The sequence below is a fragment of the Podarcis pityusensis genome, assembly GCF_964106645.2.
Source record: "Podarcis pityusensis genome assembly, chromosome: 4".
NCBI lineage: Eukaryota > Metazoa > Chordata > Lepidosauria > Squamata > Lacertidae > Podarcis > Podarcis pityusensis.
This window is the reverse complement of record NC_138027.1, coordinates 76,775,637-76,803,592: the sequence shown is the minus strand read 5'-3', so window position 1 is coordinate 76,803,592 and position 27,956 is coordinate 76,775,637.

Sequence of the window (27,956 nt, the reverse complement as noted above, 5' to 3'; positions counted from 1 at the left end):
CAGTCAGACCTTTTATGGAGTTATTCCTGTGTTTAAAGGAATTCATACATAGGTCAGTTAAACAAGGTTTCATGTGTGTGTGTTGTTAAACTGATTTCTTTTCATCTTTGTCACTTGACAGCAATCTATTTGTGCCTCAGTGGAGGGACAGGAGAGACTTCAGTTCTGTTCACATGTAAAGACGAATCGATCCAATTCACACTTTTTGGAAAAATATGAGAACTGAAACACAGCCATCCTTTGAAATACTTCCAGATTTTGTGCTGCAGTCCTGAAACCAAATGATGTTTACCAAAATGCACATATTGGAGGAAAGTGTGCATAAAGATAAATATATTAGTGAAAATAACTTTAACCTGCTTTCTATTAGGAGAACTTATGCATGCAAACACATTACATTATTCAAAGTCACACATAAAATGTAGTATCATAGAATTGCAGAGTTGGAAGGGAAAGTGTTTAAAATCTAAAATCACAGTGCACCACTGTTGGCAGTGACTTCCCAGTTAACCCTCACCCTGTTATGCCTCTTGTTTTGGTTAATGACGACTGCTGGTTTCACAAAGCAAAGAGGGAATTTTGTCCTTCACATTTTTGGCACTTTGGGGAGGGATTTTTGTCTTTCTTGTAGAAAGGAACTAGAGTGTTTGTTTGCAATTTTAGTCACAACTTTGTTGGAGGGCGAGGGGCATTGGGCAGGATCCTTAATTGTACAGTGGGACCACCATAAGGGGTCTTAGGCGGCGACTGCCCTTTAAGTCTGGGCACTGCCCGCTAGGACTCAGTACTGAACACAGGTTAAGGCGGGGTTTACTTTAAAATGGTCCCTGATGCATTGTGACTCCCTAGCCAGTGGGCTGCAAAGGGTGGTATTGAGCAACAGGTGGGTTGCCTCATATTGCGATCCTGCCTATACACTCGTACCTCAGAAGTCAAATGGAATCCATTCTGGAAGTCTGTTCAACTTCCAAAACGTTCAGCAACCAAGGTGCGGCTTCTGATTGGTTGCAGGAAGCTCCTGCAGCCAATCAGAAGCTGTGCCAGACGTTTGGGTTCCAAAAGAACATTTGGAACCAGAACACTCACTTCCAGGTTTGCGGCGTTTGGGATCCAAAACATCCGAGTGCCAAAGCATTCAGGATCCAAGGTACAACTGTATATCCTTTGCAAGAAGAGAAGAAGAGTTTGGGTTTGATGTCCCGCTTTATCACTATCCGAAGGGGTCTCAAAGCGGCTAACAATCTCCTCTTCCTTCCTCCCCCACAACAAACACTCTGTGAGGTGAGTGGGGCTGAGAGACTTCAAAGAAGTGTGACTAGCCCAAGGTCACCCAACAGCTTCATGTGGAGGAGCGGAGACGTGAACCCGGTTCACCAGATTACGAGTCCACTACTCTTAACCACTACACCACACTGGCTGGACTGTGGCTGCAATTAATGAGACAAAGATAAATTTGTGGCCTATATTCATCCAATCATGTCTCTGGGCCTCAGAAGCTCCAGTCCAAATGACTGATGAAAAATGGTATTTCTATATTAACTGACAGCTTTGACTTGATAAAATTACACTAATCCCTATGCTGTTATCCTCAGACCAAACCACATCAAGTGCAGCATGCAGGCTTGGCTAGCTGTTGGGTTGTCTTGATGCACAATAACTGGGAACAGAAAAGACCAGCCAACCAGTCACATTGACTGTGTCCTACATTAAAATGATGAGAGCTTTCAATCAAAGCGGGAGGGAGTGGAGTGGGGTGCAACCCAATGCAAAGGTGATAAAATGAAATACTTTCTATTGCAATGTATCATGTAATTAACCTGTTGAACTAACTGCTTCAGGTTATTATTGAATTATAATGGAGAATTGCTTAGCAAATCTCAAAAAAGGATTAGGCAATTATTATATGAGCAAGAAGAGCATCTGCTGTGACACTAGCTAGGATAAAATTATAAAGCGGTATCAATTCTTCTTTCTTGAGCACAGACCACAGTCCTAAGGTGAGGCTGCATTATTTGATTGCCATTAGACAATATTGCTGATTAGCTATGTTTAAATGAAGAAATGACATGCCTTGTTTGTATGTGCTAACTTACATGTTTCAAATTAATCTGAAATATTTTGAGCCATTGAGCTTCATTGTGGTTTTATTTTGAAATATGCCCTATAGCCTAATTATTAAGTTGAAAGCATGAAACAGCTGTTGCTTATTGCTTGTGTATGATTTGTATGTTGATTACCATGGGTGGAATGGAGTCATCAGAAAGGACAGGAGCAGATACCCACAACTAGGGAGGCAAAAATGCACCACTCTCCCTTCCACTGTATGTTGGTCACACAGAATCATAGAGTTGGAAGGGACCTCAAGGGTCATCTAATCCAACCCTCTGCAATGCAGGAATCTCAGCTAAAGCATCCATAACACATGACCACCCAAACTCTGCTTCAAAACCTCCAATGAAAGAGAGTCCATCACCTCCAGAGGAAGCCCGTTCCACTGCAAACCGCTCTTACTGTCAGAACGTTCTTCCTGATTTTTAGTCAGAATCTCCTTCCTTGTAACTTGAAGCCACTGGTTCGAGTGCTACTCTCCAGAGCAGGAGAAAACAGGTTTGCTCTATCTTCCATGTGACAGCCTTCAGATATTTGAAGGTGGCTATCATATCTCCTCTCAGTGGTTTTCCAGGCTAAGCATTCCCAGTTCCTTCAACCTCTCCTCCTAAGGCAGCACTACGGTTTGTCTTGCACCCCCAAGCAACGTTCTTCGCCTTGTTGTCTGCAATGGTGAAATTACACAACTTACATAAATTATATAATTGTCATTCTGTTACTCCATCTCATACATTTCATTGCAAAGGATGCACAATGTAGCTAGGGTGTGTGTGTGGAGGTGACATAATCAATTGCATATCATTTGTGGACTGAAAGCAGACTGCAAGTTGCTGGTTTTCTAGTGGAGATTGCCTGAATTTTGAAAGATGTGCCATCCTAACCTCCAGGGGTCCAGCAAAATAGCTGCACAGAAGACTGAAGAGGCCACCAAGGTCTTCCCACAACCGGATGAAACAACACAATAATGGGAATGCAATGTGGGACTAGAGCACTTTTTGCTACTGTCACAGAGGGGAGTGGGATTTCTAGTAGTATGTTCCAACCTTGATTTCCACACACTTCCTATAACATCATTGTGCCTAGGCTCTGTACAAAAGTGGTACAGAGTGCTACACATGGCCCAGGGCTTCATCTACAGTGCCTAGGCTATGAAGTTTGAATGCATTTAGGGACCACATAGATGTTAAAAGAATGTGCATGGGCTGGAGACAGGGTGCTCAGCACTGTGATCTTTCTCCATCATCTGCATACACTGTATGTACACTGATACTCTGAAAAAAGCTAAGGAGTCACTGGAGCAGAAAAATATTAAATCTTACCAGCTAGGACTGGGGCAAGGTTGTTTCTCAGGAATGCCAATGCCAGCCATCTTTTAGATGGTTATTATTACAGCGGTACCTCTGGATGCGAACGAGATCCGTTCCGGAGCCCCGTTCGCATCCTGAAGCGAACATAACACGCAACTGCATGTCTGCGTGTGCACAGGTTGCATTTCGCCACTTCTGCGCATGCACGTGACATCATTTTGAGCACATGCGCGAGTGGCGAAACCCAGAAGTAACATGCTCCGTTACTTCTGGTTGTTTTTTATAAGATATTTATTAGGATTTTTTTTAAATATTACAATAAAAAATGAAAAAGAAAGAAAAAATACAAAATAAAAATGATTAAAAACACTGAGATTTTCCATTGCTTATTTTTCTTTAGCTTGTTTCCCGGACCTCCTCATACCTCCCTTTTTTGTATTCCAGTTCAGTTTGTTGGTTCAGCAAATCCTTACCCTCTTTGTTTATCCTAATCTTTGGTCTTAAAATAATAACGTTAGATTTTTACCTCTTAATAACCCCTTTTTCATATTCCCTTAAAGCATTACAGCTAGAAACCACTTAATTTCTATCCAACATCATTCTAACATTCATTAATTTTAATTTATGCTCCGTTACTTCTGGGTCGTCATGGAGCTCAACCCGAACATGCTTAACCTGAAGCGTATTCATCCCGAGGTATGACTGTATTATTATTATTATTATTATTATTATTATTATTATTAGGTTGGAGATGGATCATCTGGACCTGATCCAGTGTTCATTTGTACCTTCTCTTCTTTTTACAATACCACCCACATATGCACACCAAACACCCTACTTCATTACAACATCCACAAGTGGAAATTTCTTTATGCTTATGAATCTCTCTCTCTCTATCTATCTATCTCAGCATATGTGCTCCACTTTGTCTGCAAACCAAGCAAGCAAACAACAACAGAACTTCACGACCCGGAAAAGCAAGTATTGCACGCATTATTTTTATGCAAACAATCCCCTGTAGTTCTTGCAGCTGGGACTTCACTGGCGACGCAGCTGACCTTTCCAGTTGCCTATTTTGACCCTCTGAACACAGTAGCCAAGAATATACATTTTAGTTTCACTCCATGCTTTCTAAAGTTTGCACCTCTGATGCTTTCAGGATTTTCAATGGATCAATTTTGCAGCAGGGAAAAAATGGCATGGAAATTACGTTTCCATTAGCTCTCGTACACTTCCCTGTTTCCTTCAGCAACCAGCAACAAGAGAGGAAGAACAAATATTGATGGATAGATACTGGGATGATCCTGAGGGGCTAAGGCTGTTTTGTTAAAGAAGGTGAATGGAAACTTCTTATTGCCCAAAGCATGGATATAATGCAGGATATTTCTCTCGCAATTCAGGTTTCATTCACCTTCGCTCCCTGCAGTTTCCCCAACAAGCACCCAGCAGCATAAGAAAACCTTGGAGTTCCTTTGGTCATGCCCTGTTCAAATTTAAAAGAAACTTGCTAATCAGCTAGGGCACACGGTCTGTTCTGGCCCTTGCTTATGAGATGCCTTCTGTGGATAGAGGTCAGTCGGAGAGCTCAGATTTTCAAGTCTTTTGAAAGCAATGGTGAAATGCCTGCTCAAGGATAAATATGCAGGCACATTGTTCTGTGAAACATTTTCTTTAGCTGTGGATTTTTAAGAACAAAAACACATTATCAGTTTTTTGATGGTGGCAGTGGTGGTCGAGACTATTAAGGCCTCTTGGGCTGATCAGAAGGTTGGCGGTTCGAATCCCCATGACGGGGTGAGCTCCCGTTGCTCTGTCCCAGCTCCTGCCCACCTAGCAGTTAGAAAGTATGCCAGTGCGTGTAGATAAATAGGTATCACTGCAGCAGGAAGGTAATTGGTGTTCCCATGCACTCTTGTTTCCATCACAGTGTTCCATTGCGCCAGTAGTGGTTTAGTCTTACTGGCCACATGACCCGGAAAGCTGTCTGTGGACAAACGCTGGCTCCCTCGACCAAAAAGCAATATGAGTGCCGCAACCCCATAGTTGCCTTTGACTGGACTTAACCATCCTTTACCTTTTACATTTGCATTCACAGACATATATTCTTAGCATAGGTCTGCAAAAGTTCTCTCACCAGGCTGAATATTACTGACCAGACATATGTGGAGTCTGGCCTGTGTCTTTATATCTATATCTATATCTATATCTATATCTATATCTATATCTATATCTATATCTATATCTATATCTATATCTATATCTATATCTCTATCTCTATCTCTATCTCTATCTCTATCTCTATCTCTATCTCTATCTATATCTATATCTATATCTATATCTATATCTATCTATATCTATGACCCAGAAAAGCTGTCAGGCCAGCTTCCTTGGCCTGAAAGCGGAGATAACTGCCACACCCCATATTCGAATCTGACTGGGCACAGCCATCCTTCACCTTTACATTACCTTACTGGAAAGGGCGTGGGTGCCGTGCACCCAATGTAGCAGCAATCTCAAAATGGCTTGGAGATTGTGTGCAGGTTACACAGGCTTTGAGCTCTTCATAGCTAAGAAACAGAAGGCAAGGTGAAGCTATGTGGCTAACTGTGGGGTTGATTCTGAAAGGCTCCACTAATTGATCACGCAGCAGTTTGACTTAACTCCCAAAGATGCACTCCATTGTCTCCTGACACAGACAAATGCCAACAAGATCATGTTTGTTCATTTGCTGGAAGTAGCAAATATGTGCAATTATGCTGCTTGGTCCAAATTGCACATGCTGTTCATCATCCATACCTTCTGATACACTCTACCTAACTAGGCAACATTTTATGCACTTGCTCAACATGTGCTATACATTTCAAAGGCTCAGAATTCATAAAAGGAAAAGGACCCTTGACAGTTAAGTCCAGTGGCAGACGACTCTGGGGTTGCGGCGCTCATCTCGCTTTCAGGCCGAGGGAGCCGGCGTTTGTCCGCAGACAGTTTTTCCGGGTCATGTGGCCAGCATGACTAAACTACTACTGGCACAACGGAACACAGTGACAGAAGCCAGAGCACACGGAAACGCCATTTAGCTTCCCGCCACAGCCAGTTGCACTTTTCCGTGTGCTTTCGACCTGCTAGGTTGGCAGGAGCAGGGACCGAGCAACGGGAGCTCACCCCATTGCGGAGATTCGAACCACTGACCTTTCGATCAGCAAGCTCTAGGCTCTGTGGTTTACACCACAGTGCCACCCGCGTCCCTTTGGAATTCATAGCCAGTACCAAATGATGCATTATCCATTTTATGAAGCCTGGTGTAAAAATCCAGATTAAGCAGCCGACTTGCCTTTGCTACTCTCTCATTTTTGAATTTAAGGAAGCTTCATGATTCTGTTGGTTTGGTATTTGTGCAATGCAGGTGGATCACCAGAAATGTATCTGTCATAATTCAATACGATTTTATATGGGGGGGGGGACACACACACATCTTAAAGTGCTTTCCTTCCTCCACCCCACCCCCCACTCCCTGCCTAACCCTCAGGAGTAGTTTTTGAAGGGACATGAGGAGGCTTCTCTAGAAAAGTAAGTAAAAAGTTCCCAAAGTCATTTAGATCCACACATTTGGACACAGTGAGCCAGGACTCTGTCTTAAAGAAACCCCTTTTCCTTCCAGCAGGCCTGCACAAGTGCTTCTTACAAGCTGAGCTTCTATATAAAAAATACTCAGTAATACAGTGGTACCTCGGGTTACAAACACCTCAGGATACAAACACTTCAGGTTACAGACTCTGCTAACCTGGAAGTAGTACCTCAGGTTAAGAACTTTACCTCAGGATGAGAACAGAAATCGCGCAGCAGTGGTGCAGCGGCAGCGGGAAGCCCCATTAGCTAAAGTAGTACCTCAGGTTAAGAACAGTTTCAGGTTAAGAACGGACCTCTGGAACAAATTAAGTTTGTAACCAGAGGTACCACCGTAGCAGGGCTTTTTTTTCAGCCGGAACTCTCCAGACCTCAGTTCTGGCACCTCTCAGGTGGGCGCCATTGCCATTATAAGAGAACAAGGGAGGTGTTCACTGTGAGTACCAGTACCCCCTTTTCTAGAAAAAATAGCACTACTTAACTTGAGCCTTCGAATTTAGAAAAAGCAATGCCTTAAGAAAATGAAATGCTTCAATTTAGCTTGTAGGTTCTGTGGGGCACGGACCTATCAATTTCTATACAGCACCATGAACAACATTTGTTCCTGACAAATATTCTGAGCCAAGCAAAGTCAAACTCTTTACTGGGGCCTGAAGTCTCAGTGAATATTATATCAAAGATTTCCAACTGCTGAGAAATATTCTGAGAAAAAGGAAAGCCTCTGATTCTGTATTGTGTTAAAGTGTTTTCAAAAGAGGATTTCATATTATGGCAGGGGTGTAGGAGCAAGGAAACCACTGTGTGCCCTTGGAATGAGGTCATGCTCAGATTTGCTAATCAAAAATAAAGGAATGCCCAAATTGCCTCATTGATCTAGGCAAATGCGTGCATCTCCTGTCTCTACATTATTAACCGAGGAATTAAAATGAGTTCCCCTAAATATGTATTCCATTCTCTGTGTTTTATGGATGCAATATTATCCTTGCTATATTTTTGTTGGAAGTATACATCTGCTTCATTGCAATAATAGCTATTTAAATTTCTTTTTTTATTATTATTTAGTACCTGCTGTTGAGACTTTGTGGATTCCTTTAAAGTCTAAATGTGCTACATTAAGTCACTCTGGAGAAGAAGAAGAGAGAGAAAAGATGGGCTCTAGCCTGCTGAGTAAATATAAATTTCACAGTTAAATACATAAAATAATGATTACATCCAATGGTCATGAGGGACGTGTTTTTAGGAGTATACTAATTAAACTACATCCTTCAGACAACATGTTTCTACACTTACTAGCAATGAACCATATCTGATTTGTCATTAAGTAATTAGGAATGCTAATGCAAATAAAGCACCTTTCAAACAGGGATTCCAAAGAGAAATTAATCATATATTATTCCTTCTGATCCTACCACATAAGGGTCACTTAGATGAACACAGCCAAGAAAGTAAAGGATCTGATATGGAAATTGCTGCTGCATTTTCCTCTGTGTAAGATATTATCTATTTTTTCTTAATGTGTTGCTGTTATAATGGGTTGTCCTGATAAGAGTTAACTGGGGTAGAAAAAGAGTCAAATATCTGGGGCAGTTATACAGGGATAAAAAAGAAATATGATTAACATCCATTAAAATTGAACAGTCGTTTTATAAGATAACCAGGAAGGGGGGGGGGGAGAGAAATAACTGCTTCTTATGGCCACTTTTTAATTATAGAGGCCAAATTACGTTGGAAATAAGATCACATACTTTTTCCCCCAACAGAAAGCCAGTATGGCATAGTGGTTTGTCTAAGACCTGGGGGACCAGAGTTCAAATTCCTACTCAGCCATGAACTGCACTTGGTGACTTTTGGCCAGTCACTGTTTCTCATCCTAGCCTACATGACAGGGTTATTGTTAAGATAACACGGGAATAAGAGAACTCTGTACGCTAACTTGAGCTCCTTGAAGGAAAAAGTGTGATATCAACATAATAATAAACAAAATTTTCAGTGTTTCGGGGTAAATTAGTTTCATCCTCGACATCTGTTATAACTTATTGGCCGGGATCATGCTCAGGAATGGCTTCAGGTTTGAAGAGCAAAGTGCCTTCTTGGCTAGATGGGCATATTGATCTGGTGGTAATCTATGGCTTCCCCCAGTCAGCTGCTGGAGCACTTTTTTAAATACAAAAAGTCAATTTTTTCCTAAGGATAATCAGAGAGGTGATCCTAGCTAACTAGGGATTATATAGGAAACATAATAATGTAACAATGGCATGTAACCAATCAGCATTGCCTCATGTTGGTTTCACCAAGAGCAAGGCAGCATTGTCCTTACTTTCCATTGGTGAATTAATACTTTATATCCACCTTGATGCAGGGACACGGGTGGCGCTGCGGGTTAAACCACTGTGCCGCTTGGGCTTGGCGATCGAAAGGTCGTCATTTCACATCCCCACGACGGGATGAGCTCCCGTTGTTCAGTCCCAGCTCCTGCCAACCTAGCAGTTCAAAAGCACGCAGTGCAAGTAGATAAATAGGTACCACTCCGGCGGGAAGGTAAACGGCTTTCCATGCACTGCTCTGATTCACCAGAAGTGGCTTAGTCATGCTGGCCACATGACCCGGAAGCTGTACGCTGGCTCCCTCAGCAAATAAAGCAAGATGAGCGCCGCAACCCCAGAGTCGGTCATGACTGGACCTAATGGTCAGGGGTCCCTTTACCTTTACCCTTTATCCACCTTGATGCAGGGTCTGAAACATATCTGCAAGGAAAGCTGATTTCTGCCATTACTAAAGGGGGGGGGATGTTAGCAAAAAGCACCTCCCTTACCTTTCAGCTCAGCCCTAGTGCTTTGCATTCAGGTCTTCAGCCCAAGACAACAGTCATCACTCCGCAGTGCAGTCATCCAGTGAACATTCCAGTTAAAGTCGCTTCTGGACTGTATGTATTACACTGCAATTCTGTGGGAACACATAAAGAGTACAAGCAGACTAAATTATGCAAAAACAGCAAAACTGCAGGGAGAAAGCATGCTAAAAAGAGAAAATATGTAAATTTGCTCAATCTGCATAATTCATAGAAATCATTGAATTCCGCTTTTTGGAGCACGGAAGTTTAATTTTTAATTTTTTTTAGCCTTGGATACACATGAATCAAGTGTGCACTTAAGTCCTGTTGATTTCAATGGAGATAAGCATGTTTAACTTTCCGCGGGTTAAAACAGCTGTCTCTCTATGGCTTTGTGTACCCCATATTAAAACACAGCATACAGTTATATGAAAGCGTGGAGGCCAAGGGTTTTTAAACTGAGGATAACTAGGGAAGGCTGTGTATATCTGTTGTACTCATCTGTGCTGACTGGTGGAATACATTGCCACCAGGCACCTCCTGGGAGAAAAAGCAGCTTCAGGAGAAAAAGTTTCCAATGAGATGGTGGAGTAGGAGGAAAGAGTTTTGCCCTACTCCTGTGCACAGTAGTCCTGATCCCCCAAGAACTGCTAATTTTAAGAAAGTAAAAAAAAAATAAAGTAGAAGAAGACTTCTTAAATGCCCACATACATTTAAAGTAGTGTTGTGATTCAAGGACCCACCCCCCTGCTTGGGGATAAAAAAGACACAAGGACACAGTATATAAGGTTAATGGGCTAGAAAAGGCCACAACTTTATTGATTACAGCATGTGAGAGGTATTGGCTTAGGCACTGGATAAACAGCAGAGCTTGATTCCACCCCCACAGGGAGGGGTGAGTCTAACAAGGGTTAACCACCAGTAGGGGGAGCCTGTTGATGCAAATACAACTGTAAGCTCTCCCCTGATGTCACCGGGGGTCGTGCCATGGCCCCCAGCCACCAGCAGGGCATCGGACAGGATCCACGACCGCCGGATTACTTTAACGGAATACCCATAAAGTGGAGGGGTAGGCGATGGCCACACCCTGCCCTTCCATACACCAACAACATATTCCAATGCCTAACCGCCACCCGAGCACAATGAGGGGAAAGAGCTGCCACGGCCCCATTTGAGCAGCTAAACCCCGCCCCTGAGCTTCCCTACAATTGGAAGACTGACTGGGGAGCGTGGCACAGCAGCAATGACGGCAAGCAGGGGCTGGAACGCCCCCTGCGAAGCGCTGGAACGGCTCCAGATCGCAACCCCTCCCCTCCGGGAGGAGGAGAGGCTTTCCCAAACTTGGGTCTCCAACTGTTTTTGGACTACAATTCCCATCATTCCTGACCACTGATCCTGCTACTTAGGGATGATGGGAGTTGTAGTCCAAAACAGCTGGAAACCCAAGTTTGGGAAACTCCGATTTAAAGTATTGTCTAGTTTTGCGTTTACATGGAGGATAAAGAGAGGTGGATGTGTCTCTGATGTCCTGGTGGCTTCTGGAACACTTCTAAAATTGTGAGCTCGAAATAAGCCAATGTGGTGTAAAAGTGAATAGAGTCTTGGTCTTCAAACAGATGGACCCTGGGTTCAACATCCAGGAAGATCTCTGGTTGACCTTGGCTAGCCATAGCCTCACAGCCTATCTTATCTCCTATGCTTGCTGTGAGGATCAAATGGGACGTGGGCCCTATTTTGTTTCTGCGCTGACTTTCTCCGAAGAATACAAATGTGACGGAATAAAGATCTGTTTTGCCAGTCTGACTAAAATGCCTGAGCGGAATGAAATTGTCCACACAAAAGTTGTGGCGCACCTCACACAATGGCCCTTCTCTTTACACCTATGTGTGGATGGTTATTAGCAGCAAATGAATTCACCACTGCCTCCGCCACTGCCTTTGATATCAGCATAAAACATGGAAATAAGGGTTAGGCAAGGACTTTCTGATTTCCTTAAATTAGAAAGCAAAGATACTGCATCATTATTAAAAGGAAACATGTAGAGGTGCCTTATCCTCAGAGTTAAAAGGTAGCATTAGTGATATTTCCCATCAAGCTATTTGCAGTAAATGTAAGTTGATTTACCTTCTCATTATGTTGTAAATGTTTTTCTTCCTCTTGACTTGTCTTTGTCCTCTTCTTTGAAGAGGCGGCGAAGTCGCAGGTCCTGCAGAGCAGATACTTGCAAATAACAGCGCTTCGCTGCATAAGCAAGTAGCCAGAGAGAGATGAGTTATGAAGAACAAAGTTCTTCTTACATATGCTTCAATAATCCTTAATTCCGGGAAAGAAAATAGCCAATAACTTGTGAAAGGGGCTGTGAATAAATGTGCTTAAGGCAGGATAATATACTTTTAAATTGAGATTGGCTGTTTAGGATCTTCTTCAAGGCAAGAGCCATGAATAACTGATAGTCAATGCGAGGTCAATTATTGGGTAGGTACACTGAAAAATCATACAGCGTGTGCCATGCACATGACGGATATTTTTAACAAAGTGCTATTCAAGACCACAGGTGTCAGGATGGAAATGAGGAATGGCTCGAGAAGGGATGGGAGCCGGGAGAGGGGAAATAAAATGCAGAAATGAAGAATTAAGAAGTAATGGAATCATTTTTTAAAAAACAAAAGGAGAACACACTGTGTTGATGAAGCATTGGTAATCAACCTTTTCGAAAAGCGAAGGTGCCCCCGTTAGGCTCACCTTACCAGCCAGCATGTGCTTGATGTAACACAAACTGACACTGACCTTGACCACATTAAAGGGGTTACAATTCGATTAGGATGAAGAGATTTTCAATGGACGGCACGCGAGAGCATTTTCCCCCCATCAGTGGGAGGCAGGCAAACTCTTATGCTTATTTGTGGCGATAGGTAGATGCACAGATAGTTTGGTTTCTTTGGGGGGAGAGGTCTTGCTGCAGGTTTGTTTTCTTTATTTAGTTATTCCTGCCTGAGCACAATTTCATACTTGTTCAGGATCACGATTGTAGAGATTATAGGGATTGTGTGGAGCGGCATGTGCAGAGCCTCTTAGCAGAACTTAAAAGCTCATTTTTGAACACATCCAATTTTATTTTTTTAGCAGTATGTTTTGAAACATTTTTGAGGTTTCTTTTTTATACCTCACAACAGCTACAGCACTGTGGAGTATAAACCTCACAATGTGTCTCTGTTGTTGAAACTAGGGCTCTTCCAAAAGTCTTTTCTATTACATCTGCGCATTTTGGGTCATTAGCCCTGTGGCCAAATATGTGGCAAGTTTGTTGAGCCAGCACTGGGGAATAGGTGTGTTGGTGTGTCATGTATACACTCCTTTAATTTAAGTTTATAGGAAAATAATAGGGTTTCTGTTTAAGAAACACCTCTTGATTTATATGTTTCTCTGGTTACCTCAGTTTTGTTCTTGTAGAGTGAGGGACCAGTTGGAACTAGCTTATTCTTTATACTATATGACTGTCCCAGTATATGACAGGTAAAGGTAAAGGTAAAGGACCCCTGGATGGTTAAGTCTCATCAAAAGTGACTATGGGGTGCAGCGTTCATCTCACTTTCAGCCCGAGGGAGCTGGCCTTTGTCCACAGACAGCTTTCCATGTCATGTGGCCAGCATGACTAAACCGCTTCTGGCGCAATGGAACACCATGACAGAAACCAGAGCACATGGAAACACCATTTACCTTCCCGCCACAGTGGTACCTATGATTTTTATCTACTTGCACTGGCGTGCTTTCAAACTGCTAGGTAGGCAGGAGCTGGGACAGAGCAACGGGAGCTCACCCCATTGTGTGGATTCGAACCACCAACTTTCTGATTGGCAAGCCCAAGAGGCTCAGTGGTTTAGACCACAGCGCAACCCACACCCCTCTGTATATGAACACTCTCATTGCTCATGTGAATGCTTTTGCAAAATAGAAAGGAGCCTTCTACCAGATAGCAGAAGGTATGGCAAACTTGTCAACCCATTGTTGAAATACTTGTCCATGCTCCTCTCCCCACCCCCTTCCCAAACACCCATTGTGTGCCACATCAGTTTTCTATTTAGGTAGGGTGGCCATATTTTGAAGAGCAAAAAAGAGGATGCTATGATTAATCTCATTTGAAATACCCCTACTATGAGAGAAGATAAGTGGAAAGCAAGCCTTCAGCCATCAGTTATGTCTATGTCTCATCCAGAAAGTATAGCCAGATACATTTTGGCAAATTTAAAAAATCTACCAGGACAGAAATTTCACCCCTGAAAAAGAGGGTGTGTCCTGGAAAAGGGGGACACATGGCCACCCTTAGGTGCAGATGGGACTGTGATGGAAGCAAGATCTTAGACAGTTCTGAGTCACAGTTAGTTGGGTATAAGAATTCAGGGTGTTTACCATAAACTGCAGCTATTAACCAGTTTTTCTGGTGGTCCCCACAAGGACAGGCAAGAAAAAGCTATTTTAAAATCCTTACATGTTTTGGTAACTTCCAACATTATTTGGCAAGGTGTATTTATTTTAAGTTCTGATCAAAAAGGCATCTTGATGTTGATGTGTGTGAGGGGGAGAAGTTCTGGGGACTTGAGTGGGCAATGATAGGCCTTACATGTACATTTTGGATCTGTCAAATGAAGCAGAGAAAAATCATTATATGCACTGTGGTGCTGCACAGGTGTACTTGAAGCATTCTGACATGGCATCTGATGTTCCAAAGTGGTTTTTAACTCGTTCTGTGTAGCATTGCCTCAGGAGAAAACCATTCATTCACTAAAAAATGTGTGAGGGAAGTGGCAGTAGCCTACCAAAGTGGCCCCAGGCAATGTACTCTCTGTCACCTGCTGTATTGCCCTGACTTTGAGATACCCTGACTTCCTTTCTCCTTTCAGGATCTGAGTGTTTCGCCCCTTGCCTTGTCCACCAAGGAAAGCTGAGTTGCCTAGTCCCTGCTTTTAAAAGAGACGTTTTTTTTGTCATTTTCTCTGTTCTTGTCACGTATAAAACACAAAAGACTGTATCAATAAATAAAAATAAAAAGATGGCATGGCAATTTGGTTTGCGTGTGGGTGTGTTCTGTTCTTTAGAATTAGATTGTAACAAAGAGTACATCAACAGGGCTATCAGAAACCCCAGTGAAAATCCTCGTTATTCTATATTTTACATGGCTGTTTATTTGTGTTATATATATATATATATATATATATATATATATATATATATATGGATACTTTATGATGTTTTATGATGGCCTATACTTGTAATGCTTAATAAAGGTTTGGCAAAGAAGAAGCAGAAGCAGAAGCAGAAGCAGAAGCAGAAGAAGAAGAAGAAGAAGGAGACCATTTTTCCTATAGGCAGCTTTGCAACCTACCCGCTACACACAAGCAAATGTGAAACCACAGGTGTTTATTTCTTTTAAAAGCTGGCTTGTTTCAACTTTTCTTTTAAAAAAAATCTGAACCAGTATTCATCAAACTGGCGCCCTCCCAATGTTTGGCGCCATGACTTCCAGCAGCCTTAGCTACCACAGCTTTGCTGGCTGGGCCGGAAGGCAGCCGTAATCCAAAACATCTGGAAGGAGCCAGGTTGACAAAGATTGGTCTGTGGGATGCACATGTGACTGCCCAGGGATAAGCCAATGAAGATTGGCTTATGCTGGGCTCTCTGATACGGACATGCCTGAGAGCCAATCATGTAGCAGACTTAAGCTTGTCCTTCATGTTCTGAGGAGAGTTCTAGACGGGCCAGGAGCAGAGAATACTGACCGGCATACAAGGATTAAAGTTTGTGGACAAGAACCAATGGTGGTCATCATGGCAGGCCTGCAAACGAGGCTCAGTGAGGCAGTTGCCTCAGGTGGCAGACTGCAGACAACTGGGAGGGCTGCGCCCCCCAAATGAGCATGCCACTTGTCACCTCCTGCTCCTGTTGCCCACTACCTCTGCAGCTCCCCACCACTCCTGCCTCCAACCAACTCTCCCATCTGCTCCTCTCCAGCCTCTCCCCCCTCCCCCGCCAAATTCAGCATATTCAGCAGCTCAAAAAACCCTTTCGTCCAGCGAGTTTTTTGTCTTGCGAGGCATTCGTCTTGCGAGGTACCATTGTAGTGCTTTAAGCATATAGTGCAGATGTGGTCTTGATGTGAATCAGTGTCCCAGTCATAAGGGCATTTGAGCAGAATCAGAACTCAAGAGGAGTGGAAGAGCCAATGAGGAAGGAAACATAGGTAGTGGGGAAAGGAGGAAGCACAGATGCTTGCACTGACCTCGAAGAAGGAAACTAGATGTGTGTGTGTGTTGAGTTTTCCAATTTAATAATCCAATAAGAACCACATTAAAACATTCCAAATTACAATACAATCAAAAAAGCCAAATATATTGCCAAATTATATATCTTTGGGTGACTTCCCATGCTCTGAATTTCGCAGAGTGCTAATCATCTAATATCCCATTGCATTTCTTAATTAGCCAATAAACCATTCTGATGTTAATCCTTCACTTAATTTTCATTTATGTTTGCAGCTACTGGTCTATTCAAACTTTCGTCTTCATAGTTCTGGATAGAAACCAGAATTCGAGCGCCCCATCGTTTGCTCTGGCACACGTACTTCTGTGGGTGGGGGTGAGAAATCTTTATTCTCTAGGGAAAGGATTCTAAAATGATAATACAGTGGTACCTCGGGTTACATACGCTTCAGGTTACAGACTCTGCTAACCCAGAAACAGTGCTTCAGGTTAAGAACTTTGCTTCAGGATGAGAACAGAAATCGTGCTCCGGTGGTGTGGCAGCAGCAGGAGGCCCCATTAGCTAAAGTGGTGCTTCAGGTTAAGAACAGTTTCAGGTTAAGAACAGACCTCCAGAATGAATTAAGTCCTTAACCCGAGGTACTACTGTACGGTATCCAGCTGAGAAGAAAAGCCTAACTTTCTTGAAAGATAGCAGCATCTCTCCTACTTTCTCTGGAATACTGACTAGGCGATGTTAGACAAGGAGAAGGGGTGAGGGGAGAAAAAGCTGGCCGCCTGGGGTTTCTGTTAACCCCACAGAGTGATGGCTAACTGGTCCTTCTGCAGGCACAGCAAACCTTACCAATGGAACCAGGGAAGATGGTGATTCAGGCCTCAAAGACCTCAAGGGATACCTGCCTGTCTTGCTCTTGCTGCATAGCACAGCTTCAGATACAAGATGCAACAGAGGCCTGGAAATGAGTGAGTCCGGCCTATGAGGAAATGTGTTTACTCCCAACTTTGGACTCCCAGCACCAGTGCCAAAAGTCCCTGGTCCAATCCCGATCATCTCCAAGTAGGGATGGAGCCCTCTCTGAAAAACAGGAGAGCCACTGCCAGCACACAACACTGAACAGCTCAGTCTGACAGCATCAAGTTCTATGCTCCAGAAGCAGTAGAAAAGGCACTCCTGGGAAATGGCCCCATCACTGATGGGACTTTTAGTTGTTATTGGTTGTGTCTTTTTAAATAGCTCTTTTCTCACTTCCTCCCTGAATATAAGCTGGAGGTAAAGGGAAGTGGAAGAGGAAGTGGGGTGCCCATGAGGGCACCACTCCTTGTGGGGTTCCATTACCCAAAATGGCTGCCTCAATGCACCTCATGGACAGTCCAAGCCTGGTGTATTTACACATGGTGTGAGCCTTAAATTCATATCTTTTACTTGCCCTTTGTTTCTGAGCTCCACACAAGCAGCATCTAAATAGCTTTTTCATTAAAAGGGGGGGGGGGGGGCTCAGCTACTTGTGTTTCTGTGTAATGTGTAGTCTGCCCCTCTGTGGGGGCTTTCCGTAAGAATACGATCCATAGTCAAATAGGTCCCTTTTCATAGCTGCTTGCTACTCTTGGCCACAGGCAGTTTTGCAATAGTAATTTGAAACCATCCCGAAACCAGAAAAGCCAGATTACTTGTATTTAAAATGACAGTTTTGTCCCATGGATTTTGGAGAACTAATTTGGCTCAAATCCAAGTACTTCAACTACACAGATTTATGGATCAGGTAAAGTAATATTTTTAATGAAGAGATTTCGGTTTCTTAGGACAAAAGGGCTCTGTATTATTCTCAAACATTAGTATTATTATTACTTTCTACAATCATCCTTTAGCTTTGGGCTGTTCCCTGCTAATTTTATTTGCTTGAATATTTCCCTTTGTTAGCAGTACTGCTCTTCTTTAAAATGCATTACCTTTTAAATAAATAGACCTCCATGCCAATGTAGACAAATCATTTATGTCCATGTTACTACTAATGCCATTAAAGTATTGGTTTGAAATTATATTCCCTTCTGAAGCCAATCTACATAAGAAAGCAATGGATGAAAACCTTTACAGACTCTCAAAGCATATGTTATTGGAAATGAACATGGGATTTTTTTTTAAAAAAAAAAGAACCCCACATTTCTAAATATAGTGTTTCTTTAAAATTCAGATCAAATACATTTTGGTTAAGTCTGAATGTCATTGCAATACGTGTTTGGTGTGGGCTTTTCAAGGAAGCTTGCAAGCTTCATCTGAAATCATATTTGTTTATAATAAATAGCATAAATGTCAAAGCACCTAATAAGCAAATAAATAAATCATTTTGATTTGTTATGCAGATAGCACAGATACGGAAACTGTAGATGTGGGGGGTGGGGGGTGGGACAGCCCCAAAACTGCATTTTTCTATGCAATATTTCTCCTTGCCATACGTACAGCGAATTTATGTGAACTGTATACAGTGTCGAGATTCTTTTATGTAGCATGTTTCCCTGGCTGATAGCTAAAAGAGGTTAGGCTGAATCTCAGTGGATCAATTAACAGAGGGACCTGTCCTTCAAGAGAAGAAGATCTATTTCAGGATTTGCATATCACTGGGAAAAATTACAAAGCTGAGATAAATACAAGCCCGATAATAACTCACTGCAGACTTGGCTTCATTCCTAGATTTCCTTGGCTGTTTGTCCTAATAAAGTGTCTCCATGGCACTTAGGGCAGGAAGGTTATTAGTAGCTGTCAATCAAAGACAGGAGTATGTGTCGGCAGGAGCAGGAAGAGGAGAGAGGTGACATTCATCCTCTCCTCTCCCTTATATATTGGATGTAAAAGTCATTCAGTGCAAGTGGTTAAAAAGGGATAGGTCCTTCTTCATCCCCCATGGAGAAAAAAAGGGAAACTGCCTTGGTAACCAACAGTTTAATAATATAGCAGCTTATGTCAATCATTTTCTTTTACTTTTATTGATACCGGAATGTTTATTAAGTGCCCGGGCTATGAAGGACGTATGTAAAGAATAACATAGGCAGCGGTTAGATACCTGAAGAAGGATAAAAACTCAGACTAGCTAGGCTTTAGGTAATAATATAACATTCAAATGATGCCTTTAAACTATTTTAGCCTCAAGTGGAACTTGGGCTGTTCCTGAGCAACAGAACAGCATTGCTTAAAAAAAGAAAAAAGAAAAATCCTATCAGGAATCCCAAACAGGACTTCTCTTATCTCATTCATATCAGACCCAGTGATTGTAACTTCCCTAAGTTGATACTCCAAACCAATCTATAGAGCAATTAATTAATACTTTAAAGGTCTTTAATTTACTGTACCGTTTTCTTAATTAAAGTATATCTACGACGAGAGTACATCGTCTCTGTATATGCATATTTTCACAAGTAACAGAGTCCATAGAGTGCTAATTGATATCCTGGTCTCCAGATAATACTTTACTAAATGAAATGACAATTATAACCAATTAAAATTCACTTTACATACTACTTCACCTATTTTGTATGTATTATGCATGAAGGCAGAGAGCACGTTGCCTCATTGCTCTGGATTTGTGTGTGTCTGTGGAACTGATGGACAGCTCCAAGGTATCTCTTTAAAGCAAGATTTAAATACATTGCTTTTTTAAAATAACCGAGTTCATCATATCTATACCCTTATCTTTTTTATACAACAAAACAACCCCAAAACGAGCAGTTATTTAGAATAGTGCTGTGCATAATTACAACTACACTTCTGTTCCCTGGATGTTTTTGTTTCAGCAGAACAATTAACAACATTACCAGCGTAACACATACCTTATAATAATAATGATAGATTAACATATTAACTTGGAAAGTCGGTGGAAGATGAGAGGGGATGGAAAATGCCGACTCACTAAATCAAATCCCCCCTCCCTCATTGATGATGAGGCTAACAAAAAGGGATCTAAATATTTCATTGCATGTTGCAGATTTCCTGAGGGCAAAATATATTCTTCACTATTTCCTCTGAATATGTACCAGACGCCAATAGGCAAAGGAAACAACAAAAACTTCGGGTTGTGGGGTTAGTCCTTCACGTTCTCGAGTTAAGTTCCGTTATGCGAAGTCTTGATCCTATGTCACCTGCGATCAAGAAGATATACCCCATTATACTTCCGTGTGATTTAATTAATGATGCTACGAAGAGCAGAAACCGTTTGAGAGCAGGTTTTACGAGGCTCTCCCCACCTGCGAGTTGCAAAGTGCTAATCCAAGTCATTACCTAAATAGCTTGGATCCACACACGCACACAAAAAGGAGAGGAAAAAACTGAAGAGATCACCACCTTCCCTATGCCCCACTGCAATCTTACTTTCCTGACTGCACCATCTGTGTGCCAGGTTTGGACAAGAGCGTGCAGAGAGGCACACTCGGTAGCTAGCCCACAGCTGTGGAACTCTCCGATCCTGGAGGCTTGCCAAAGAAACACTGAGCATATTTCTGAAACATTTATTTAGGCTGGCTTTTGGTAATTAGAGCCGAGCCTGTTGCCTGCTGCGTGTTTGGTGTGTCGTGTTAAAATCTATTTCCCATGTATCTTTTTTCCTATTTTAAAAAAATGTTTTAAAACACTGTTGCAGACATAACTGAAAACATAGCTACAATTAAAGAATATTCCAGAAATAAACGGTGCAGCTATTTCTTTTCTGCTTGATGGTATCATTGATGAGTAAACTAGTGGAATAGATAGGGAAGTGCAGGATATAGGGAACAGGAAGACAGGGAAACATAGCTGCCCATTGATTTGTCCATTGATTTCACTTATTTGCACTGACTTAGTTGGATAGGAGCTTTTCCCCCCTTAAGTGATCCATATTTCAGGCTAAGGGACACAAGAACCGCAGGTGCACAAGCCATTCTGGTTTCTGATTTGTTCCTGGAATGTCCTGCTTTTCCTTAGGACGTCCCTATTTTCATCAGAGAAATGTTGGAGGGTATGGAGTCATGCAACCTCCAAGCCAAGGAGATAAGTAACTATACAGCCTTTAGAAGACATCGGAAGGCAGCCCTGTATGAGGAAGTTTTTGTAATGTTCAATTTCTTATTATGTTTTTCTATAATCATCACAGAGTGTTTGTTGTGGGGGAGGAAGGGAAAGGAGATTGTTAACCGCTTTGAGACTCCTTAGGGTAGTGATAAAGCAGGATATCAAATCCAAACTCCTCTTCTTCTTCTTATATGTTGGAAGCCACCCAGAGTGGCAACCCAGTCAGATGGGTGGGGTATAAATAATAAAATCATTATATAATTATTATGGAATAGGATGTCCCTATTTTCATCAGAGAAATGTTGGAGGGTATGGCGTTCAGGTGTTGCATTTTCAACCCATGGCGTATTCCGGTGAATGAACCTGAGCAGAATCAAGAAAGCACTTCTTGTCCAAGATTCCAAAGAGTCAACTCAAAGGGGGATTCCTCTTCCAGTGAAGTAAGGCTCAAGTGGTTCATAAGGCAATACAGGACCAGAAAATTTGAGGCATCTTTGCTAGTCCCAGGAATTCCATCCTCACCATCTGGATTTGGTCCTAAGACCAAGGAAAATAATGGACACATAATGGGTAAGTTATGCACGAGTACGAGGTGAGACATTGCACAATGCCATTACAGATCATGGGACATATCTGTTAAGGCATTAACCTTAGCTTCCAGTTTCCTAGATTTGTGGAGCTTTAGTTACTATGAGATGGTCTTAATTCTGCTGATTTATTTTTTTCCAGTCCATGAATATTATAAGCCAGCACTGCTTTACATAGACTAGAAACTCAGCCAGAGGCTTTATAGATATATATATATAAAGAGAGAGAGAGAGAGAGAGTTGCAAGCCAGGAAAGCCTGGAAGGATAGTGCATGTTGATAAAGGAACCTGTGACTGAGAAATTTCTTTGAATCCCTGGGAATTTAAGGACCCACCCGGTGGAACATGAAGTAAAGGAGCTCTGAGGGATTCATAGGAGGGGACCAAAATCGAGGCCACAAAGATCTATCTGACAGCATGACATCTAGAGCAATAGTCAACTGAAGATCCTAGTGAGCTGTGCTTACCACTGGTTGTCATGGAAAACAACTCATTATCACTATCATTACAATGGCAATTAACACCACAAATACATATTATAAAACCCTCACGCCCCATTGCCCGCTTTCTGCTCTCTGTGGTCAATGTGTTGCTGCTGATCGCTACTATCCATGTCCTTACATGAAGATTTTTTTGTTGTTCTTAACATGTCATACTCTGCTCACCATTTTGTATATATCCAATGGTGGTTGTATAGTTTAGGGCCCCCTTGCGCTATTGACACCTTCCAATATTGGCAGTTGATGCCACAGCAATAGGCCATATTCCACTGGAAACCGTCTAGCTATCACACAAATAACTTTTCTGTGCAAACAATTCAAAGCTCCTGCACATCCTTGAGGAATTACCATATATCTTACCAATCTTGCAACTGTATGGTAAATAGTGGGATCTTACCAACTGTTGGGTGGCTGGGTTTGCCCTGCAGGCAGATATTGTGCCCTGATGCTGTTACAATGTCTGCATTCAAACATAAAGATTACAAATCTTCTTTTGGCAGAAAATAATATATTTTGTATGAGGAGATCATATTGTTCAACTCTAAAGTTCATGAATTTGTCTCATGCCTCAGACAGGGTTTCTTTTCATTTTCAGGCATAGTAATCCAACACGCACACACCCCATGGTAAGTTGTGGGGAAATTGGATTGAGTTGTGACATCCCTCTGCTCAGTTCTCCAGGCTGAGCCAGCCTTCTGCTGATCACCCAACATGCAGGTGGACAGCAGGCTCACTTGCAATATCCTCAGCAGTGGAACCCAGTGAGAAGCCCCAAAACAAGGTATTCTGGGGCAGGGAAGTGTTGGGGCTCAGCTGGTCAGGGATCTGATGGTGATCTGCAATGGTTGGTCCCACAACCATTGCTGGTCACCAACAGGCCCAGTCTGGACCTGATCAATGCACCAGCCCCTGATCAATGCATCACCCAGTCCCTACCTTATGCTGCAGCCATAAAGCCCCATGGGTAGAACCTGAAGATGGCAAGCTGAAGAGTTATATAGTTTTGCCAGAACTATAAGTACATTCACCCCATTACTTGTTCTGGGGTCTGGGATGCTGGCAATGTTATGTTGCTAGCCAATAGGGTACAACTGTAACTCAGTGGACATCAGAAGAGAAATCAGTTTCCCCCAGATCATGATGAAAACTAGTAAAACATATTGAGTGGAGTGTTTTACAGACAGTAAAGTTTGTCTTCGACTTAGATCGAAGAGACATGACTTTAACTTTGCCCATGAAAATATGAATTACACTGTTTCAGCTTTGCAATATACAACTCAATTCTTTCAATGTTTACTTGGAAGGAAGGAAGTCAATGATACATATTTCCAGGAGATGGTTCACAGGATTGGGGCATTTCAATGGATTCAAATCTAAGGTTGTTGTGAAAATGTTGTTTCATCCTTTTTCCGTGTATTCTTGATAGCAGCAAAATGTTATCACTTTTCATATTAAAAGACAAAACATTTGGCTGCTAAAGGAATTTTTTACAGGGGAGCTGGGATTGTTGTTTCCTTGTATGACAATTTAATCACTTATTTGCAATTGTCAAACACACACGTATTTCAATTTTGCTTCAAGTTAAAATCCGCTGGCCGTTTCTCAGGTATAAAATAAATACTTGTATAACTTTATTTTGCAATTACCAAGATTGATTTTTCATTAAGTGTGTTCCCCCCCCCCCCCTCATTTAGCAACGTTATTTTTGTGCGGTAAATGAAGTGCCAAAGCAGACAAATGTAACCAACATTAAGCTAGCCAATAGAATTCAACAAACTGTTCGGGGTCATTAATATAATTTGTTTTGGCACTGTTACATTTCCTAGTGCTACTCTGAGTAGTTTGCTGGGCACATCAATTTGTTTTCAGCTATTGTGAAATTGGATATCCTGGCTTTCATCCAAAGCACCCTCTCGATTTGCATATCTTTGTTATCATTTCAGGTTCTCAGAACATACTGTGGACTATCACACCATCTGCACCAAGATCCTCACATCCAAACACAAATTAAAAATGAAACTGTAAAATTTGCAAGGAAACAATACAGACCTTTTATCTCATTCTCCCTCTGTTCATTTTCAAAAGAGAAACTTGCTTGTAGCCAAGCATAGCTAAAAAGGCTTTTATTAATTGGACTGGCATCAAGCATGCATACATAAAATTGTTTATTTTTTCCCTATAAAGGGGTTGCCTGACATAAAAGGGTCTTTGAAGATGACATTCAGATTTTGACATTTGCATGATATTGTATAAATATCAGAGGTAGGAGACTTCTCTGACAAACCAGATGGGTCAGGAAAAGCACTCCCATAGATAGATATTAGTCTTTTACTTAGAACATATTAGCTTCTCCTCAAAGCTGTGAATTATTAGACAGCTAAAACAAACACATTTTCCCCACTAACCACGGCTTGCTTACTTCATTTTTTCCCCCTAAGCCAAGAACTGGGATTGTGAAAAATATAAAATAATATCATTACTCGGGAGCTCTCCCCTCCCCCCCCCCCCGTAATTCAATTAAGATCAAACAATAAAAATGAACCTCCTCTTTTGATTGCCATAGAGATTAAATCTTATTGCCAAACTTACTGCTTCTCAATTGAGCTCATTTTGGTTTCAGGCATGGACTCTGAACATTATTGAAATATGAAAAGGTATTTTAGGCCTTGGATTCCATCAATATTTGAATTAGAGAGACAAAGATTCTTCATTTTAACATAATTCCTATCTGCAGTTAGATGGCAGCCAAAGGCATTTTAAAGCAGGGGGTGGAAGATGACTAGGGAATTGCCAAGTTCTCAACCAAGTAAACTATTGGGTGTTTTCTTTTCTTTTCTTTTCTTTTTTGTTTCTTAAAAGAGCTAGAATTGCTGACTGGATTCTTTAGCTTGGATTTCGAATGAAGTCAGAGGAAACCTTCCTTTTGATCACGTAAAGTGATGACACAAATTTAATTATGGGTGCTGACCCTTATTTATCAACAAGGAATCCATCTCTGTCTGCAGGTTTCATTTTAAAAGAATGGAGAAACAACCTCAAGCTATATTTTCCCCCAGAGTGTTTTGAATCTAGACCATGAACCAGACAGAAGCCAGGACCAAAGGGCAAGCCAAGGCCAGAAGAAAATCCTGGAGGCAGGACTGAAGAATAGATGGGTTTAGAAGGAGAAACAAGGGGGGCACAATCAAGACACGAGCTAAAATCCAGGACCCAAATCAACAAATTGCTGTAGGAACACGCCAGAGCTCAGAAAGGTCTTGTTATCCAAGCAAGGCTTAGCTAGAACTGCCCATGTTGGTCCAATGACCAGAGACTGGTGGTTTTAGGCGGGTTAAGCAGAGGCTGCTGAATGAAGTGCTCACCAGCTCACCCTGTGTTGTTGTTGTTTAGTCGTTTAGTCGTGTCCGACTCTTCGTGACCCCATGGACCAGAGCACGCCAGGCACTTCTGTCTTCCACTGCCTCCCGCAGTTTGGTCAAACTCATGCTGGTAGCTTCGAGAACACTGTCCAACCATCTCGTCCTCTGTCATCCCCTTCTCCTTGTGCCCCCCATCTTTCCCAACATCAGGGTCTTTTCCAGGGAGTCTTCTCTTCTCATGAGGTGGCCAAAGTATTGGAGCCTCAGCTTCATGATCTGTCCTTCCAGATCACTGCTTTGCTGCGGTGAAGGGGCTTGAATAACTCAGAGAAGCGATGAGCTATGCCGTGCAGGGCCACCCAAGATGGACAGGTCATAGTGGAGAGTTTTGACCAAACGTGATCCACTTGGAGCAGGAACCGGCAAGCCGCTCCAGTATCCCTGCCAAGAAAACTCCATGGACAAAGACAACAGGCATATAAAAGCTCACCCTGTACTATGAGCACATCCAAAAGTTCCTGGTTTGAGCCCCAGCAGCTCCTGACATAAGACAAAAGCTGAGAAGTGTTTAAATAGTAGTAGCAGCTCAGATTTTTCATCTGAATTGCCATTCTTGGATTGGAGTCTTATAACTCGCTTCTTCGTCCTTTAAGGCACTGGTCTTCAACTGGTAGGTTGGAACCCACTAGTGGGTTGTAACCTAAGTCAACGTTGGTTGCAACAGGAGCATTACAGTCATGCAAATAGATCTAGAAATGGGTTCCCAAATGCATGTTTGGGTTAAAAATGGGTTCTGAGTCTGAAAAGGTTGGAGATGCCTTCTCTAAGATATCTGGGAACAGTTGCTCTTTAGATATGTTTCACGATGGACTCTGTGGCTGTGAGAAAATATCAAAGAGTTCTTGAAGCCAAATCACATCAGATAGGAGGCATACATCTTTTAACTACATGGCATTATTTGAAGGAAAACTTATTTAATTTGCACTTTCCAAAACAATAAGCAAACAGCCACCCTAATTCTCACTTCTCTGAATTTTGCAGTGTAGTTCTCCACAAAGTAATGTGTATGAAAATGCACATGTTAAGGTAAACTGTGCATATAAATGTGTACAACAGATAAAACAACATAGAGAAGTACCGTATTTTTCCATGTATAAGACTAGGTTTCCGCCCCTAAAAAATAATATCAAAAAATAGGAGGCGTCTTATACATGGATAGTGCCGAGGGTGGACTGGCGATTGGTTGTTGCCACTAGCAGGGGGAGGGATCTTATACATGGGGGTGCCCTATAGATGGGAAAATACGGTATGTTATAGATGGAGAAATTGCTCTGCAAAAATGTGTATATCAGGGGAAACTGCATACAGAAATGTATTAGGATAAATTCTCATTGAAATGCTGGTGAATTTTCATGAACACATTAAAAATAAAAATAATCAAAAACTGATATAGAAATGTGGATAATTGAACTTAAGACTGGAAAAGTGAGAAACTGAGAGAAACCAACATTGACTGATTCGTCCATCTCTAATGGTAACACAGGGGAGGGGTCAAGAGGGAGAGGGCGCAGAAGTAGTAATGGAGATGTGATGGGACCATGGAGTGTGCTCACCTCCCTCCGCTTTCTTCCCTTGTGCAGTAGTGACTGCATGAGGGGAATCTCTAGAAGAGGACTTGAATCCATACACTCATGTTAACTATTGCAAGCTGCTCAACCCCTTAAAGTGGTTCTTGCTTTAATTGGTTCAGAATGCAATTTTAAACACCAGCACTGGGCAGAATGCTTCTTCAGATTACAAATGCCTCTTCTCCGATTCCTCTCCCACCTTTAGACTAATCAGACACTTGCATAAGCACCAAGAGAAAGGCTCAAGGGTGATTTGAGCCTTAGCGCTGTATACCTGAAGGAGTGTCTCTACCGCCATCATCCAGCTCCGAGGGCCAGTGTGGTGTAGTGGTTAAGAGCGGTGGACTCGTAGTCTGGTGAACCGGGTTTGCGTCTCCTCTCATCCACATGCAGCTGCTGGGTGACCTTGGGCCAGTCACTCTTCTCTGAAGTCTCTCAGCCTCACTCACCTCACAGAATGTTTGTTGTGGGGGAGGAAGGGAAAGGAGAATGCTAGCCGCTTTGAGACTCCTTCGGGTAGTGATAAAGCAGGATATCAAATCCAAACTCCTACTCCTCCTCCTCCTCCTCCTCCTCCTCCTCCTCCTCTTCTTCTTCTTCACTGTGAGACATGAAGCTACAGTGAACCAGGCAGAGGACTTTCTCAGTAGTGGTGTCCTGCCCTGTGGAATGCCCTCCCATCAGATGTTAAACAGATAAACAGCTATTTGACTTTTAGAAGACATC